The following is a 19907-nucleotide window of genomic DNA, read 5'->3' on the forward strand; positions in this document are numbered from 1 at the left end:
GATCATGGTTTCTGTAATTCTATTTGAGCCAAGGGCTGACGTGTGCGTAGCAATGCAGGGCTGCTTCCACTTAATTTCTCCATTGCCATTTTGTGGTGGGGAAACTCGGTTCTAGCGCTGGGCTCCAGCCCACAGGGAGTTCTCTGGAGTCATCAGTGACAAACTCTACCCAAACCAACTTTCCCTTCTGGCCCATCTCAGTCACTCCCAGCATATGGATCTTTGGAGTAATGCACTGGAAGGGAGTTAAACTCTTAGGGGATGAGTTGGGGGGTGAAGAAAGACAGAGATGATGTGCCCACAGCTTGCAGGACTTTTCCTGAGTTTAGATTCAGTGACTGTCTACCTGCAAAGAATTGGATTCATTAGGAGGATCAAAAAAACAACCCTGTATTTCAGCTTAGCAGTTAGCTTTGTGTGTGCTAAGACTTTTTCCTTGTTTAAAGCTATATGTAATTAGGGCCTCCCCGGTGGTGCAGCGGTTGAGTGCTGGGTTGCGAAGCTGCCCGCGGCCTCTGCGGCGCCGGTTCGATCCCCGGCTGCTCCCCGGCCACCAGAGGAGGGTCCCACATGGCGCGCAGACCTCTCCTGCCGCCCGCTGCTCCCCTCAGCAGTGTACTTCGGTCCTTCTGCCTGCTCTGCTCCCCACTCTGGCTCTGGTGAATTCTCTCACCCTCCCGCGCTTCTGACTGTACCCAGTGCATGTATAAACAAAACAAACAAATATAATAAATAAATAAATAAATAAAAAACATGCCTCTATAAAAAAAAAAAATTAAAAAAAAAAATAAAGCTATATGTAATTATATCCCGGTAGACACAATACAATGGAGAGTAGGAAGGTACAAGATAAGCCTCCCTTCTCTTCCCACATCTAACAATTTTTGCTCTTAAGAAGGCAGAGATCTGGGGCTTCCCTAGTGGAGCAAAAGGTTAAGATGCAACCTATGAAGCTGTTTGCAGCCACTGCAGCACGAGTTCGATCAGCCACTGCTGCACAAGTTCAATCCCCGGCCAGGGAGCTACCCACGTGGCACAGCAGACCTCTCCTGACTCACCTGTTGCTCACCTCAGCAGTGTATTTCAGTCAGTCTGCCTGTTCTGCTCCCCACTCTTGTCTCTGGTGACTTCTCTCACCCCCCACAGTTCTTGTACCCCAGTTCTTGTATGCATAAATAAATAAATCTTAAAAAAAAGAAAGAAGGTAGAGATCTTTAGTGCAGATACCTATGGCACTACCTTTAGTAACTGATCATTCTTTAGGTAGTAAGAAACTTCCCATTATTATGCTTTCCTACACTGTGTCACATAATTACTTCAAATCTGCTTTAATAAAGTAAGATTTGATAGGGCCTCCCTGGTGGCACAAAGGATTAAGCACCGCACTATGAAGCAATCTGCAGCCTGTGCAGCAAGAGTTTGATCCTCAGCCAGCCAGGGAGCAACCCTCATGGCGAAGGAGACCTGTCCTCTCTCGCCCGCTGCTCCACTCAGCAGTGTGTTTCAGTCAATCTGCATGTTCTGTTCCCCACTCTGTCTCTGGTGAATCCTCTCACCCCCCACATCTCTGGCCTGTACCCCAGCTCTCGTATGCATAAATAAATAAATCTTCAAAAAAAAGATTTGCTAGATCTCAAAAAGACTTCCTTTCCCTCCTTTTTCTTCCAGCATCTTCCAAGGTATCCCCATAGCACACTGAATTATTATATTCCTCAAAGGTGCCAAGTTCAGCTGGAATAGAGCAAATGTGAGGTCTCTGTAGAAATTATGGGAATAGGACATTCTATTAAGCAGAAACAATACTTTGCAAATGCTTCATGTTGGGATGTTTGCTTTCATATCTGTGAATGCAACGTATGATTTTGGGGGAACTCCTAGGTCTGACATGCATTGGACCTCCTTCAGATTTTTCCTTTCTGCAGAAAGCACCTCTGTCTGATCTGACTGTAGATGTCTAGCACAGTGCCTGGCACTGAATAGAAAGAAAACAAATTTCTACAAGACTGTCAAAATAGAAAATATTACAAACTAAATAAGCCACTGTGTAATTAGAAGATTAGCAAGCACTCTTCCTGCCATTATCTTCACTCTGGAAACATCACACATGTAATGGTTATATCAGAGTGCATTGTTGGGATGGGATTTGTCCTTTTCCCTCCATTTATAAAAGAATATAGCTTTTCAAGATGTAACAAATGACATGGAAAAAGAAAACAATGATATAGCCATAGTAAAGATTTTAAATTCTTAATTGATTGTGGGTGTGTATGCGTGTTTGTGCATGTGTGTGAGCACCCGCCTGTGTGTGAAAGGGTGAGGAAAAAAAATTCACCAAGCAGCTGAAAGGAGAGATAAATAAGGAGACAATGTTTCATTTACATCAAGCTGTGAGACCAGATATTTGTTATTGAATCTGTGGAATGAGAGAGCAGTTCTTGTTTATTTACATTTGTTCTCAGTTTGAAAGACAGCCCAAGAGGTAAAATAAAATGAGAGTGCCTCAAATGCCTTCTAAATTTCCCCTTAAATTGAATTTCTTGTTTTATCAGGGAACAATACTTGCACTGATGTTAGCCAGACAGCTAAAAGGTCAACAAGTTCCCTTGGTTGCCTTTTGTCAAGGGTTTTTGACTTGTCTGTGAATAAAGATCTCCCAGGAGGAAGGCAGACCTGAATTTCCTGTCATCTGGAAGACAGCAATGAATTTGAAAATGTTACAAAAAGCATAAGGGACCTCAGGCACACCTTCAGACCTACCAAGGATGCCAATCGCTGCACATGTAAACATGTACACAGAAATGTTTTGGATTTGTTCTGTCAACTTTTGGTTGTGAAACAAATTGTTCTACAGCAGCCCACCTTGAATACAGAATGAACCTGAGTCTTTTTTTTTTTTTTTTTTAATGCTGTTGTTACCATCTCAGCCTAATCTAAAGATACCATTCTCTGCTCACAATGCATGAGCAAGCCTTAGGAGGAGCTGGGCAATAAGGACTCGCAAGCTCCATTTTCCTGCTCACCTTTTGTTCCCTGAATCTCCTTAGAACTTCATGCATTTTTCAGTGTCTGAGATTTCTGTAGGTGTGGTAACAGGTAAGGCTTAACTACTAGCATCTAGACAAAAATAAATGAATCTCTCCTGATGGGTCGTTCTTTGAAATGAGTGACCTAGTTTTCTTCAAAACTGCCCCCCAAGAAATATTTTCCCTTTAACCTTCTTTATGCAACCATTCTTAGAAAGGAAAAGTGGAATTTTTGGCTTTTTAAGCTGTAATTAAGAAGACAACAATGTATTGTTGTCCACACTGAACTCCAAAGGAGCCACTGGAAGTATCAACAGGGAGAAGTCAGAGTGCATGCTCCTTTAGACCACTGAATAAGTTCACGTACACTTCCCCATTATCTCCAGTAGAATCCTAAGTGGATTAAAGAGAATTAAAATTCTTTAGTGCAAATGGCAGAACATATGCTTGGATATTCATTCGATGACTATTCATTGACCGACTTCATGTCAAAGAAGTGAATTAAGTGCTACAGAGAACAACAGTAACAACAAGCAGCAACAAGAATAAAAGCCAGTACACTTTGTATGTTTTTAAACATAGCCTAGGCTATGTTTAAGACTTTCTAGAGACCCCTTCAGTTCTCAGAGAGACCCCATAGAAAGGCTTTTCTACGAGGAAATTAAAGCTCAGAGAGATGAATAATATGACCTATGGTTATCACAGCCAGCAGGACGGAGCTGCAATCTGAGTACAGGACATTGCAAAACAAAGTCTTGCATGAATCAGTGAAATTCTTATTACAGATTTAGTAATTTCAAGTTCATGTTTTTCAATAGCTCACGCTGGGCCACCAAGAACACAGAGTTACACTATGGATAACTGGATGGAAAGATTATTTTTACTTACACATAACTTTTTTATTTATTGAGGTGACACTGGTTTATGATGCCATTTGTTTGAGAGGTACAGGCTCTCCCCCTTCAGGTGTTGTTACTATACCACACCCACCACCACAGCACCCCGAGTCCACCCTATAGTCCACTGTGCTCCCTTCTTTCTCTCTCCCGCCCCTCCCTCTTCTCAGTTCTACAGTCAGATTTCTAAGTTGTTATTTGTTTGGTTTTATCTGACTCTTTGTTTTATTTCTCTACATTCCACAGATGATACCATCCATATTTGTCTTCCTCCTTCTGATTTATTTCAATGAGCATAATCCCCTCCAGTTCCCTGGATGGAAAGATTTAACATCATAAACAAACTTCAACTCCTCCTCTCTTCAGGTTCATTGACAGAGTTGGTTGTTTTTTCTGTTTTCTTCTTTTGTAATTCCTACAAATTCTTATTGTTTTTAGAGGGAGAGTCAAAGAAATTCTAAAGCTCATCTCAAGCAGTAAGGAATTTTTAAAATAGATTAATGATGGAATTGTCTTACTGGTTAATGAAATACAGTAGAAAGTCATAATATTTAAATTATTTTAGTACAAAACTAGACTAATCAACAGAACTAGCCTGGAAAAAATCATAAGAATATATTTGAGTGTATGAAAGACATTTCAAGTCAGAAAAAGGATATTCAGTTAATATGCTTCATAAATTGGAAAAAAATTAAAGGAAATCACCTTTACCATCATATCATAAGTTACATTAATTCCAGATGGAATCAGGAGTTTCTTTAATTTTCTTCAATAACATTTTATAGCTTTTTGTCTGCAGGACTTTTATGTTTTTCAATATGCCTATTTCTAGGTATCAAGGAATTTTTATGTATTATATATGGTACCTTAAATTCTTGAAAATTTTCTAATTACTTATTCATGGTTGAGAGGAATAAAATTGCATTTCATATACTGATCTTATATCTAGTGACCTGGCAAACTTACTTACTATAACATTTTACTCACAGATTCTTTACTTATAGATTCTTTTTATTTTTTTATATGTACAAAGAAACTCCATCCTATTTGTAGTTGCTAATTTTTATCATAAACAGAGCATTTTCTGTATCTATTGAGATACTTATTTTTTTTCCTTTATTCTATTGCTGTGATGAATCACACAGGTTGATTTTAAAATTTTGAAACAAATTCACATTCCTGAAATACACTCAATTGGTTGTATTACAGTGTTTTAATTTTTTTATATATGGCTAGACTAACTTTGCTAATATATTAAGATTCTGTATGTGTTTTGTTAGTGATATGGACCTAGAGTTATCCTTTTTAGTAATGCTCTTATCAAGTTTTGTAGAATGAAAACAAGTTAGAAAGTGTGCTATTTTAATTCCCTGGAAGAGTTTGTGTAAGAATATTATTTTTCTCTTAAATATCTGATATAATTCACCAAGTGAAATTTTCTGGTTCGTCATTCTGGTAGGAAGATTTTAAATTACAAATGTAAGTTTTTAATAATTACAGGACTATTAATATATTCTATTTTTCTTATGTCAGTTTGTGTAAATTGTGCTTTTAGGAATTTGTCCATTTCATCCAAATTTTTAATTTACTGGCATTATATTATCCAAAATATAATTTTTCTTAAAATTTCTGTTTTAGATTTATAAAACTAAATTCAGAGTACCAATAGTTCCCACAATATTCATATCCCAGGCCCAATACATCCTATTATTCACATTTTACATTATAGGGTACACGTGTCACAGCTAATGAACTAATATTAGACATATTATTATTACCTAAACTCATTCCTTTATTTGATTTCAATAGTTTTTCCTTAATGTTTTTTCATCTGTTCAAGGATACCATACACAGTGTCACATTACATCTACTTGTCATATTTCACTTTTTTAACTTATCCTTGTTTTTGATGACCTTGGTCACTCTGTGTATTATTGGTCATGTATTTTGTAGAATTTACCTCGATTTAGGTTTTCTAGTATTTTTCTTATGGTTACAGTGTTTTGGAGAAGGCCAAAGAAGTGAAGAACCATTTTTATTACCTCATATCAAGGGGCATAATAACAAATTATAATTTTTCAAATAGCTGCAGGATCTATAACAATGTCCCCTGCTCATGCTATATATTGGTTATTTCTATATTTTCTTGATAGTTTTGATAGGACTGGGGTATCTTTTTTCCTATTTTGTCTTTTCAAAGCACTGACTTTTTGGTTTTGATGATTTTCTATACTGCATATTTGTTTTATATTCCATTTATTTGCCTTGTGTTTATTTTTTACTTCCTTTTTCTGTTTTGGGTTTAATTTCCTGTGCATTTTCCAACTTCGTGAGATGAATCCTTAGCTAACTGCTTTTTTACCTTCTTTTCTGATGGTCTTGATATCCTAAATTCAAGGCTACAAATTTTTCTCTAGCAATGTTTTAGATGCACTACAAGTCATATGTATTTTATTACCATTTATTAAAATCATTTAGTGTCCCTTGTGATTTCCTCTTTAACCAATTGATAATTTAGAAGCTATTTTTCTTACTATTGAAAAATATGGGGTTTCCATAATTTGTTTGATTGCTTTTGATATCTAGCTAAATTTGTTGAATTCAGACAACATATTCTGTACCAGTTAAGGACTCTGAAATTCCTGAGCGTTAACTAGCATATGGTCAATATTAGTAAATGTTTCATATGTATTTGCCAAGAATAGGGATCTAATTACTAGTTATCTGCTTTATATAGACTGCATATCATGCCTAGTACATTTGCCAAGAATGGGGATCTCATTACCAGTCATCTGCTTCACATGCATAGAACACCAAAACTACTGCCTTTTTATGGTTGTTAAAACTCTGGTTTCCTTCCTAAGCCCCCAAGCCACAGGTCCCACCAGGTCCCTCTTGGACTCTGATATCCTACTTGGACCTCTACAATATAGTTAAAATCACCCTACTCCCTTTTCATATCTAGTACACTCTGAGTTGCTGTTTTATCTAACTTCATATATTTATGAAAAAAAAATGCTTTCTTATTACCCTATGCAGAATTTCTTTACTCTTTTGGTGGGGAAGCTTCTCTGCTATTATGCCACAAACTACCTCTGACTCTCCACTAAAGCATAATAGTCTTGTAAACAAATCTTAATTTAGGCTGGATTGTGAATTTTGGGGGTCAGACTGTGAGATCTCACTGTACATATAAATGAAATGAATGCCACCTCTTCTAAAATCTTGGGTGCTAGCAAATAGGAAATAAAGACTCACCACTTCCAATGCTAACTTGGATTGGAAATGGAAATTTGATTCATTTCACCCCAGTGAATGTGAGGAAAATACAAAAGGAACCTTAATGTCAACATGTTTCTAAACTGACAACTGAATGTTTGAAATGGAACTGTCTCTTTTAAGTTAGCAAATGATATTCTTTCATGCATACCAGACAGGTATACTTTCCTAAAGGAGAGGAAAATAGGTAGCAAAAAAAGGAGAGGTGCTTCGACAGCTGTATTTCAAAGAAACAGTTTTCATATCAGCCATGACAATATGGTTTCTCCTACAGAACATAGTAAGCATCGTGATAAATGCGTTAGGTGTGTTATTTTATTCATTTCTTACAGCAACACTAAAGTTCTTACTGTCAGATGTTACACTGGAATATATAACTGAAATACCCATCTACAATATGTACTAGCTTCTACAAGAGGGTACTAGAAGGAAAGAGAGACGAATTGGGGAGAACTGTGCTGTGATTCTCAGATCCAACACAAAGAGGAAGTCTCCTCTCCTGGTGAGAGATGCTTTAGGAAGCCCCCAGTGAGCTTACCATGTGTCCCCCGAAGCTGGGAGGGCAGAGTGGAGCCACGCCTGATACAAGTTTGGGAAAATGAAGAGCAAATCTGTGAACAACGCCCAAGGTGACAGTGGAAGAGAAACTGGCCACGCTTCTACCAGATGGGCAGGGAGAATGCCTGTACTGTCTTGTCACCAGATGTCAGCCAGGTGGAAAGAACTAGATGAAAACTTTTTGGAAAGACTATCTGGAAAAGGAATTGGTCCCAAGAGTCTGTGAAGCACAGAATCAAGAAAACAGGAACTGAGGCAGAGCAGCAACCTGAGGAAAATGCACCCCTGAAATCCAGCAGTAACAAACATGCTCTTCATGGGGACTTGAGAAGACGTGACAGTGGCCACCTGAGTAAATGACCTTTCTCATGTGCTCAGTTCCATAAATGTACATGTAGCCAGAGGATGTGATGCCACTTTGGTGACTCCCCTTTCACAATTCACCTGCCAATATGTGGGAATCAAAGCCAAAGCTGGCTAAGATGGGGGTAAGAGGGAAATGGGTGAGCCAGAGAATAAGGACCCTGTCCTTAACAAACACACTAAAGGATACTTCCAGAAGTCCAACTTTTGTACCAGCAGATCACTGGAAAGATGCCATATTTTGGAGTATAAACACCTACCCAAGTGTCTGGCCCCCTTTCTCTCCCCCATGCCCAGCATCCAGGCTAGGGGGTCAGAGTTAGGGCAGAATGCAAACATCCTCTTCCTGAATCAGAAGTTGAAATCCTGATTTATGGCACTCTCCTCAACAACCTGTCATGCCTATAGTACTTGACCCCTTGGCCTCTGTTCCTTCTTTGCCCAGATCCACAGACTATTCAATAAATACTTGTTGCCTACCATGTACTGGATGAAGACCAACAGATGAATAATGCAGTTTCTGAGCTCAAGTTGCTGACAACCTCAGAGAGGCCAAAGTATATACCGTACAGTGTGGTGGGAGCAAACAAGGGCAGATAGAAGTTGAGGGACAAAGGAGAAAATGGGTCTCTCTGAGGAAAGTTCAATAAACCCTGCTAGGCTGTATCTTAAAAGATGAGTGGAAGTTTGTGAGGTGAAGGGCCACAGGAGGGGGCTGTGCTGTGTCTGTGAGTACAGAGCATTGAATCATCAGGTTGCATTTTGGTCTGGCTGGACCACTGGGTACCAGAGTGGATGAGGGGGGTGACAAAGGTAAAGATATGGCAGAAATAGGTCAGAAGCACCATGAACTATGGTTTGAATTTCTCACTTTACATGTTAGAGAACCACGAGAGCATGATTTCAAGAGTACATTATTTTATTAGGTATTTGTTTTATGAAGATGGTTCTGATGGCTCTGTGAAGATGGAACACCAATGTAGACATGAAACTCATTCCCATGGCAGTGGAAGGGACACAGATGCTAGCAATTCCTGACACACTACTGTATTTCCTGCATAGATCTTCACATTACTTCCAGGGTTGATCCAACTTAACTTTTGGGGAATTACTGAAATGCAATTAACTCACCATATAAAGTGAGCTAGATGATTGCTCAAAGATCGCCTAGAATTCCCAAAGATGAATTATGCTATAGCCTCAAAATCTGTATGTCCAAAAATTTTTTGATCATCGATTTTTTTTTGGACAATTGCCTGTAAATGGTGTCTATGTGCGCGCACACACAATTTTCCTTATGTCCTCCAACATTCATAGACTCACACTGTCGATCTTATAAGGACTATGAACTCCATGTAAAGGATGCCAGCTCCAAAAGCTACTCAATCAATTGACAGTTCAAATCTTGAGTCGGAGATCAAGCTCAAAAGGTTAAATTACTTATTTCATCCAGGAACCTGTACTTTTGACTAGAAATCTCCTGCAGCCCAGGGCTGAGAAGAGTGGCAGGGCTTTATATTTGTAAGACTTTTGTCAATGCCCATCAATCCGTTATCTGTTTGGCTGACTTCCTCTTCCTACTACTTTGGGTTCACAACAGGGAAGACCCAAACCAGGTTGAAGGCTTCCAAGCAAAGGCTGAAAACTCCAGGAATAAATGCTGGAGAAAAGACTGGTCTTCTGTCACACCTGGGTGACCAAGGTGGCAATAGTAGTTATGACAGCTTATGGATGTAGAGTGCCTGAGGGAACTGTTACCCGTATTTTACCAATGCCGACCTTGTGGACTTTGTATAAGGCAAGCCAGTGTAGTTCCCACACACTTTGTTTTCTCATTTCATTATCACCAATTCTTTTTTATAACCCTAAGTACATATTACTGGACTCATAAAAGAGCAATGTTGAGCAGAAAAGTAGAAAAGAAAATATGTCTAATCTCACATTACTGCCTGCTGGTTATCTGAGACCTATGAGCCACTGGAAACTCTACTTTAAGCGCCTTGCTGAGTTACTCTGCAACAGATTTAATTTGTGTGTATTTCTGGCACAGTAATTGTTTTAGCAAGTATTTTTGGCACTTTGGTTTTGGCACTTCAATATGCAACTTCATAGACCTTTATAATCTGTCAAAGGTTACTTTCCCACATACTAGTCCTATGTGGCCGCCTAAGAAATCCACATGCAATGAGCCCCTTTAAAGCAATGCAATAGCTGAACGACTAGTTTTGTGCGCACATGCTTTTGGAAATATCTAGTATCAATGAAGGCTGCATTTGTTTTTTTCGTGGACGTTTCTTTAAGCATCCAAAGGTCTACAAAAAGAGAAACTTTTAAAAACAACTCTGCCATTTTGGTAAATAATAACAATTATAACCACAACAAAAAAGAATCTTGCCTTCCTGTAATCTTATCTACTAGAGTAGCTAGATTTATTATATTAATATGTTCTGAGACTTTATAAAATAGTGATCTTCTATACTCTGGCTAGACTTGATTTTATCATGGCACCAATGTAGGGCCAAATAGAATGTGACTTTTGAAAATCTGGGTCTTGTGTAATGAGGATCCAACATGGACTAGACCTTATCAACACTATGAGATGGACAGACATTATCTATCACTTAGTTATTTTTTAAAGAACGAATTGAAGTCAACTCACCCAAAGAATAGGAAGACCCCCTCCCAGTCACATCTATTTCTAGACAATGAAGACTGTGTGATCCTCATTCTGTAGAACCACAGCCCCATTTGTATCATTTTTTAGTTTTCATTCTACAATCAAATGTTATCTTGCACCTGGACACCAAAGTTTAAATTTGTAAGAGCTTTGCCTGGCTACATCCTCTGTTTCTTTTAAAATTAAGGCCAGGCATTGCTTCCTCCAAAAAGTATTGTTTGATTCACTCTGGGACAAATACATAGTAGATATTCAATAAATATTGGTTAAATGGATGAATGAGGAGTTGAGGTCAGAAAGCTGAATTTTTTTTCCCTTAAGTACTGAACAGGAAAAGCTTCATCAGAGCACAGAGGATTAGAAACTTTGTGGATAAACATCTTTGCAGCTGCCACTTTGTGGAAAACTTAGTTTCATGGATCTCTTTCTGTAAATGTAACATTTGGCTGCATTATTAATACAAGAACACCTCCGGATAGCATGGGTTCAGTTCAGACCACCACAGTAAAGAGAGTATCACAGATTTTTATTTTCCAGTGCATATAAAATTTATGTTCACACTAAACTGTGGTTTATTTAGTGTCCAACACTATGTCTAAAAAAAAAATCTTTACCCTAATTAAAAATGTTTTATTGCTGAAATATGCTAAACATCAACTGAGCCTTTAGAGAACTATAATCTTTTGCTGCTTAGAGGGTCTTGCCACCACACTGATGTCTACTAACTGACCAGGCTATGAGTTGCTGAATTTGGAGGTGGCAATTTCTTAAAATATGGCAACAATGAAGTTTGCCAACGAACTCTTTCATGAAAGATTTCTCTGTAGAACGTGATGTTTTATAGCACTTTACCTATAAGAGAATGCTCAAAATTAGAGTCAATTCTCTCAAACCCTACCGCTGTGTTATCAACCAAGTGTATGTAATATTCTAAATCTTTTCTTGTAATTTCAACAATGCTCACACCATTGTTCATAGGACTAGTTTCCATCTTAAGAAACCACTTGTTGGGCCTGCCTGGTGGCGCAGAGATTGAGCACTGGGTTGCGAAGCTGCCCGCAGCCTCTGCAGCACCAGTTTGACCCCCAGTGGCCGGGTGAGGGTACTACATGGAGCGCAGACCTCTCCTGCTGCCCGCTGCTCCCCTCAGCAGTGTATTTTGTCAGTCTGCCTGTTATGTTCCCCGCTCTGGCTCTGGTGAATTCTCTCACCCTCCTGTGCTTCTGACTGTACCCAGTGCTTGTATAAATAAATAAATAAATCTTAAAAAAAGTTTAAACAACAAAAAAGAAACCACTTGTTTTGCTCATGTATAAGAAGCAACTCCACATCTTCCATTTGGTCACATCTTCAGCTTCCACTGCTAATTACAGTTGTCTTGCTATATCCATTATATCAACAGTAGCTTCCTCCCCTGAAGTGTTGAATCCTTCAAAATCGTCCATTAGGGTTGGGATCATTCTCTTCGAACTCCTATTCATGTTGATATTTGGACCTCCCAATAGTCAAGAAAGTTCTTAATGGCATCCTTTACAGCTTTTCAGTTTATTTTGCCCTGATTTATTAGGGGAATCACTATCTATGGCAGCTACAGCCTTACAAAACACATTTTTTAATTAAAAAAAAAACAAACTTGAAGGTTGAAATTACTCCTTCACCCATCAGCTGCTAAATAGATACTGTGTTAGCAGACATGAAGATAATATTCATTCTGTACATTTCCATCAGAACTCTTGGATTGTCAATGAGCAGTAATATTTAAAAAGAAATAATTTTTTTCTGAGTTATCGGTGTCAAAAGCAGACTTAAAATATTTAGTAAACCATGTTGAAAGTAGTTGTGCTGTCATCCAGGCTTTGTTATCACATTTATAGAGCACAGGCAGAGTAGATCAAGCATAATTTTTAAGGACCCAAGGATTTCTGGAATGATAAATGGGTACTGGCTATATAGCCCCTAACAAGAAGTTAGCCTGACCTTTGAAGCTTTGAAGCCAGGCATGGACTTTTCTCTAGCTAGGAAAGTTCAAATGGCATCTTTTTCCAATATAAGGCTATTTCAATAACACTGAAAACCTTGTACTTTTAAGTTAGGGAGGTTCAGCATCTGGCCTGCTCTCAACCTTCACAGAATTGAAGAGACTTAGGAACTCGCTCTGCATTAGTCTTTGGCTTAAAAGAATGTTGTATCTGGTTTAAAACGTTTTCCGTATTAGCAGTCAGGCTGTTTCACTTTCTTACTATCTGTGTGTTCTCTGGAGCATTAGCACTTTTCATTTTCTTCAAGAATTTTCCCTTTGCATTCATAACCTGGCTAACTGGTACTTGAAGCCTGCAGTTTTGGCCTATCTCAGCTTTCAACATGCCTTCCTCACCAAGCATAGTCATTTCTCGCTTTGGATTTAAAGTGAAAGATAGGCAACTCCTCCGTTCACTTGACTACTAAGAGGACACTGCAGGACACTAAGGACTACTAAGAGGACACTGTTATTCACTGGCCTAATTTCAATATTGTTTTATCTTAAGGAATACAGAGGGCTGAGGAGAGCAGAGGGACAGAGGGAATGGCCAGTTGGTAGAGCAGTGACAACATACACAACATTTAGCTGTTAAGATCATCATCATATATGGGTGCAGTCCGTGGTGCACCTACATAACTGTAATAGTAACATCAAAGATTACTAATCACACATATCAAGAAAAGATATAATAATGACAAGTTTGAAGCGGTGTGAGAATGGCCAAAAGGTGACAGAGACACAAAGTGAGGAGAGGCTGCTGGAAAAATGGTGGCAACAGATTTGCTTGAGGCAGGATTGTCACAAACCCTCAATTTGTAAAAAACCCAATTATCTGAGAAGTGAATAAAGCCAGGTGCAATAAAATGAGATAGGACTGTGATAGCAAAACTTGTATGTAGCCCTTATGTGACTCACACTAATGCAATTCCTAGGTAGGCATTATGTTCATGATAAGCCCACGAGACAGGGAATATCATTCCCTCCATTTTACAGATGAGAAAACTGAGGCACAGAAAGTTTCGATTACTTCCAAAGGTTGTATATATTGGCAACAACAGAGCTGGGGCTAGAAACCAGGGTGTGAGGCTCCTGAGTCCACACTCTTTATCCCTGTGAATTATAATATTTGGTTCTTCGACTAAATTATAGCTGAAGAATTCAGAGAAACATCTGCTACCTTGCAAGTACACAATAACTTCTAATTTATTTTTTGAGGTCTACTCAGCTGTTTGAATGACCAAATGGTTCTTTAATGTCTGTGGACTTGAGTCTATTCTCCAGGGTGATAATAACTTTTAGCTTTGTTCTGTCACTGGGGAATTAGAAGAGCATGTCCTGCGTTGTGTGTGTAATCCATGATTCATGCTGATTGTCAACACCAGACACTCAGGGTGGGTGAGCTGAAGACGATAGATTCAAGTACATGCAGGTATTTCATTGGAAACATGTTGCTCTACTGAGCTGTCATATTTGTCCTACCATCTGATTAAATCTGTTGAATGAAATTGTTGATTAACAGAGTAAACTGCAAACATCAAGAAATGCTTAAGAGAAGATAAAATCCTTTGACAAGGAAAAAGCTAGCCAGATTTGGATGCAAATGCTAATAAACTCAAGCTGAAAAATGCTCATACACAATTACCTTCAGTCATGGCTTTTAATTTCACTGTTGCCAATGCCTTGGTGTAGAAACTAGTTCTTACTTTCTTCCCTCAATTCCCAAATTTTATTAATTTGTCAACTATTTACACAACTATATAATTGTTGGAGGACAACAGCACACCTTCACATGTGCACAAGCCTCATCCACCCTTCACCAAAAGCTCCTTTGCCAACAGCTAACTGCCTTCCTTCCCCTGGGTTCTTATTAAGGAGTTATTGAGTAATTACTCATATTAGGTGTGCTTCAAATTTCTTTATTCTTCTATAAGATCGACCACAGGTCCTTTGAACACCCACCTGTCACTGACACGGTTGGAAACCTGCTGATGGCACAGAAATGGATTCTGCTACATTCCTGCTGTGTCATGTTAATAGTCTGAGCCTAGACTCCTCAGCTATCAACTGTGGCCACTTGAGAATGTTGGTGCAAGGAGGGAGATAAAGTAGGGGCAAATACAGAGCATGGTGGCTAGCACATCTAAGCTGGATGCTGTCCTCACTGTCACCGTGGGTTCCCCATCTCCTGGAGGCATCGCAGAGAAGCACACTTAAGGCCCCATGACCCCATGTTGGCATGTGTGTTTCATTGGCTATGTGATAACATTAAACCTTACTCCAATCAAGAACACAACATTGCAAAGCCAACCTCAAGTATTTTACCAAGCCCTGATTTTGTAGAAAAGTATAAAAATGCCCACTTCCCTAAGGGTTACAAAATAATAAGGCTTTATCCTTCTCTTTGTTATCCTTACAGTTAGTTATTTCCATGTAACACAGCATTAATACACTTTCATATAAAAGGTCATTCTTTCTCTGATCAAAACATTTCTTTACTGTTCTGTTCCCACGGGTGCACCAGGGAACAACGATCAATAAGAGAAACTTGTGGGATGCTTTGACTACCTCTGAGGAACAGCTATGAGGTCAATGGATTTTTAGAGCCAGTAATTTCTCTCCTAATGTGATTTTCTAATCACTGGGTAGAAATACTACAGTTGTAACAGTAGGACTCCATCAGGATCTACAAGATCCTTTTCAGAACTTTCACTCTATCATCTTTTTATTTTGGCTTTTTTTTTTAATATAATGAAATTTCCAAAGTTCTGGATGAGAAGAGCAAACATTTTTTATTATATGTTGTGAAATGATTAAGAATTACTAAGCATATTTCTTCTTCCCTATTTTTCATTTTTCAATGTTATATGTCTACGACAAATGAGGAATGAAGATGTGTTCATTCTTGTAAGTCCTCACACATTTGATAAATAAAGTCTTTCTCCAGAGTTCAAAACCCTAAACGCATATAAACTCTTCCACGTTCCCAGCTATTGAGAAATAAAAATAGGTTAAAGACTCTGCTTTGAAGTAGAAGAAAATTGCAAAGATTTTTCATGAGAGAATTACTGTGGGAATTCACCAGCATGAAAGACTGTAGGTTTGCCATTATGCATACCTCCTTAAATCTGAGTGTGCATGCAAAGATCTGTGAAATCCCTTTGGAGAAGGAAGGACACACTACTGAGATCCCAAATGGGAATATGTACAATTCCACGTGATATTTTAAGCATGACAATTTTAGATTGTTCCTGCAAGCTTTATCAAGTAAATGTGACCCACGGAAGTTCATTCATGACCTATGATAGATGTGAAACAGGCCTATAAATAACTCTGGCAAATTTAAAGCAAGACCTGCAGATAAACTGAAATAGTACCATGTGTTATAACCCAACCCTCTATCTGGTTTGAGTTGGAGTCCACTGACCCTTTGTTTTAGATAAGGATTTTTAAAAGATGGGATTTTATTTCTTATTATGTGCTTTTTCATAGTAATAAAATAAGCTTTTGCACACATAATACTCAGCTGAAGACCACACCAATTACGAGTACTACTTAGCTGCTCCTCTCGTAACATGTCATCTCCTGGAGGTAAATGATATCTGCACCGACTTCACCTGCACCTCACATCCAACTCCTGGAGGTAAATGCTGTTTTGTTTTTGCGTATTTTGAACTTTATAAAAACATTACCAATTCCAGTTATCCCCCTTGGCTCTTCACTTGGAATATATAAAAACACTAATTCAAAGAAATATATACACTCCATATTCACTGCAGCACTATTTACAATAGCCAACAGCTGGATACAACATAAGTGCCCACTGACAGAGGAGTGGATAAAGATGATGTGGCATATGTACAAAATGGAATACTACTCAGCTATCAACAGATAAAATTATGCCATTTGCAACAACTCGATGGACCTAGAAGGCATTTTTCTTAGTGAAATAAGTGAGCTGGAGAAAGACAAACACTGTATATTTTCTCATGTGGTATATAGAGACAACAAACAAATGGACAAGCTAAAATAGACTTTTAGACTATGAGACCAATTAATGGTTACCAGAAGGAAAGGGGAAGGGTGAGTGTGTAAATCAGATAAAAGGGGTCAATTGTATGGGGAAAGTTAGCACTGAACTTTTATTAGTTCACTTAAAGTAATATATACACACGTCAATTTTTAATGATGCACAACTGAAACTTATATAATGTTATAATGTAATGTGGCTTTAATAAAAATTACTACTGACATATAATAGTATTATAACTATATAATATATATATGTAATTTTCTGTGATTTTTTTTCATGTTGTTTTCAATATTGTTACTGCATGCAGATATGGTTTGCTCCTTCTCACCACTTTGTAATAATCCACTGTACCAATTGCTACAATTTAATCATTCATGTTCCTGTTAGTAGGCACTTACATGTTTCAGTTTTTGTTCTTCACACAGCTCAAATGATTCTTGCACAGTTCTTTTGGACAATAACACCTCTATAGCAGATGCAGGGGGTGAAGTTAAGTATCTACCAGAGTCATGAATCAGAAAATAACATTAACTTGTAAGAGATTATGGCAATATTCTCTCTCCAAATTGCAGCCCCCCACAGGGGATATGGGGGTGCTGTACAAACCTGCTTTGTACTTCATCTGGAGCAGCTTCCCTCTCACACTTCATTCAGTCCCTATAGGGGGGTGGTGAGAACTCTATGAAGCTACCTCCTAAAATACATAAACAGAGGGAAGAGGCCTTTAAGAGAAAGGATGTCCTACTGGTTCATACAGAATCCATCTTATGACAAAGAAGGCAAGCCCCATATACATCAAGATGCCCAAGTATATCCAGTTATGCAGAACAGAGCTTGAGAAAGAGAAACAATACAGAAATCTCTGAGAAACTCATGGGTACCTACCTAGCAGAGTGGCCCTTCTCACACCTCTTTTCAGATAAGACTAGGTTGTTAAAGTGGACAACGCTTTAAGTCTTCCATTTATGTCATCACTCTCCTGCTTAAATAAGCAGGCCCAGGACCAAACCCTAAATGTGTCTAGGTAGCCAACTTATTTTTGTAAGATTTTTAGCAATAGATTTCTTTAGCATACTTGTAGTACTGCTTGCATCTTCTCAGACCATCATGCTTGGGTTTAGTCTAGTCAAAACCTATTAGGACAGATACTTTGATTGAAATTGAATTCATTTATGCTCATGTGAAACATGGTAAATAACAACCCATAATAAATTTTCCTGTGTCCTTAACCGAATGAAAATAGGTTTTTATAATTGAATTTCTTTGATGTTTCTCACATTTGCATCCTAGGGAAAATGGAAAGATTTATTATAGGTGTGATATAAATTACCCATCTGTAAGAAATATTTTAATAACAGAGGCTTCTACAGTGACTGAGAGGGTGGAGGGATAAGGATGGTCTGCCGGTAGTCCTTTATGGTGAATTCAATTAAGAAAAGATGTAACACTGTTTTTACAAGGTTACTGGTAGACATTTAAAGAAAGCTGTAAGAATGGAGTAAGCCCTTGGATCAAACTGTCTGGGTCATTTGTCACTATTTTTTTTGTGGGTTTCCCAGGAGGGTGAACTATAGATGGATAAAATCCAGAACACCCCCTCCCCCCACCAACACACAGACACACACCTTAAAACTCTACGAGAAGGCTTTGTATGAACTCGAGGAATGAGGTTTTCCGTTGTAAATCTAAATCTCACAACTATTCACCTGGAGTATTTGCCAGCTCACTAGTTATTTCTCACAATATTTGTCGCGGTAGGCACTCAATAAATATTTGTGCCACTACCATGATCTGTGATGGAAAGTTATAGAAAAAGACAGAGACAAAACGTCTGCCACATTTTATACAGTCTTTTCTGGGGTTTCACAAATCAAATTTAAATGAATGTGATAGTAAGGAAAACAACAAAAATTATAGCAATTAGTGCTTATGAATGTTTTAGGTACTGCTTTAGGCATTTCATATTTAATCATTATAGCAAGGTTCACAATAAAAACTCCATTTTTTTTCCATTTTACAGATAAGTAGACTGAGACCTGAGAGTAAAACAACAAAGCAATGAATTCCAGATCCCATTCTCAATGCTGCACTGCCTACCATGGAAAACAATAAAAAAAAAAATTCTTTCCAATGTTTGACTTATGATTGAATTTTTTTTTTTACCATCTTAAATTTATTTATTTATTTATTTTTTTAAAATAATAAATTTTATTTTTATATTCCCCCATACAACTGCACATGCCCCATTCTGACCCCAATCCCTCCCCTCCCGGCCCCCACCCCCCAAAAAGTGTCTCTGGTTCATAGTTTTTTGTTGATTTTGATTTTCACTTTCTTATAGTTATTCATTTTCCTGATCCCTTATTTAAGTTTTCTAGATTCCTGCTATGAGTGAGACCATCCAGTATTTTTCTTTTTCTTTCTGGCTTATTTCGCTGAGCATGATCCCTTCCAGCGCCATCCATGTTGCTGCAAATTGCATGTGTTTATCTTTTTTGAATGCTGAGTAATATTCCATGGTGTATATGTACCACATCTTCTTGATCCAGTCATCTATTTTTGGGCATTTGGGCTGTTTCCAAAGCTTAGCTATTGTAAATAGTGCTGCTATAAACATAGGGGTGCAGGTGTTCTTCGGAATTGATGTTTCTGTGTCCTTTGGGTAAATACCTAGGAGTGGAATTGCTGGATCATATGGAAGCTCTATGTTTAGTAGGTCCAGAAATCTCCACACAGCTCTCCATAGTGGTTGGACCAGTTTGCATTCCCACCAACAGTGCAGAAGAGTTCCTTTTTCTCCACAACCTCGCCAACATTTGTTGTTGCTAGTTTTTTTAATATGTGCCATTCTCACTGGTGTGAGATGGTATCTCATGGTAGTTTTGATTTGCATTTCCCTGATTACAAGTGATGTTGAACATTTTTTCATATGTCTGTTGGCCATTTGCATTTCCTCTTCAGAGAAGTTTCATTTTAAAGGTAATTTTTGAAAAAGTAAATAAATGCTTTTGATCCAAAACACAGACCATCTTCTTTTTTTATATATTACATGAGTTTTGAA

At 38.1% G+C, this 19907-nt stretch overlaps 1 long non-coding RNA gene across 3 annotated transcripts in view; it reads right to left on the reverse strand.

Annotated features, from left to right (window-relative positions):
• The window catches only part of LOC119242747 (uncharacterized), a 77946-nt gene that overhangs the window by 18014 nt on the left and 40025 nt on the right, over positions 1-19907 (reverse strand). Inside the window, exons 5-6 of one of the 3 annotated variants that reach the window (XR_008551495.1) lie at positions 17453-17540; positions 17170-17344 (exon numbers count right to left, since the gene is read on the reverse strand). The exons of 1 other annotated variant lie outside the window; for it this stretch is intronic. This is a non-coding gene — a long non-coding RNA (uncharacterized LOC119242747). Of the gene's footprint in view, positions 1-17169; positions 17345-17452; positions 17541-19907 lie in introns of those variants that run through there. One more of the 3 variants, XR_008551497.1, reaches the window with a different exon arrangement.

The sequence above is a fragment of the Talpa occidentalis genome, unplaced genomic scaffold, assembly GCF_014898055.3.
Source record: "Talpa occidentalis isolate TD23 unplaced genomic scaffold, MPIMG_talOcc4v2.1 talOcc4.13, whole genome shotgun sequence".
Lineage (NCBI taxonomy): Eukaryota > Metazoa > Chordata > Mammalia > Eulipotyphla > Talpidae > Talpa > Talpa occidentalis.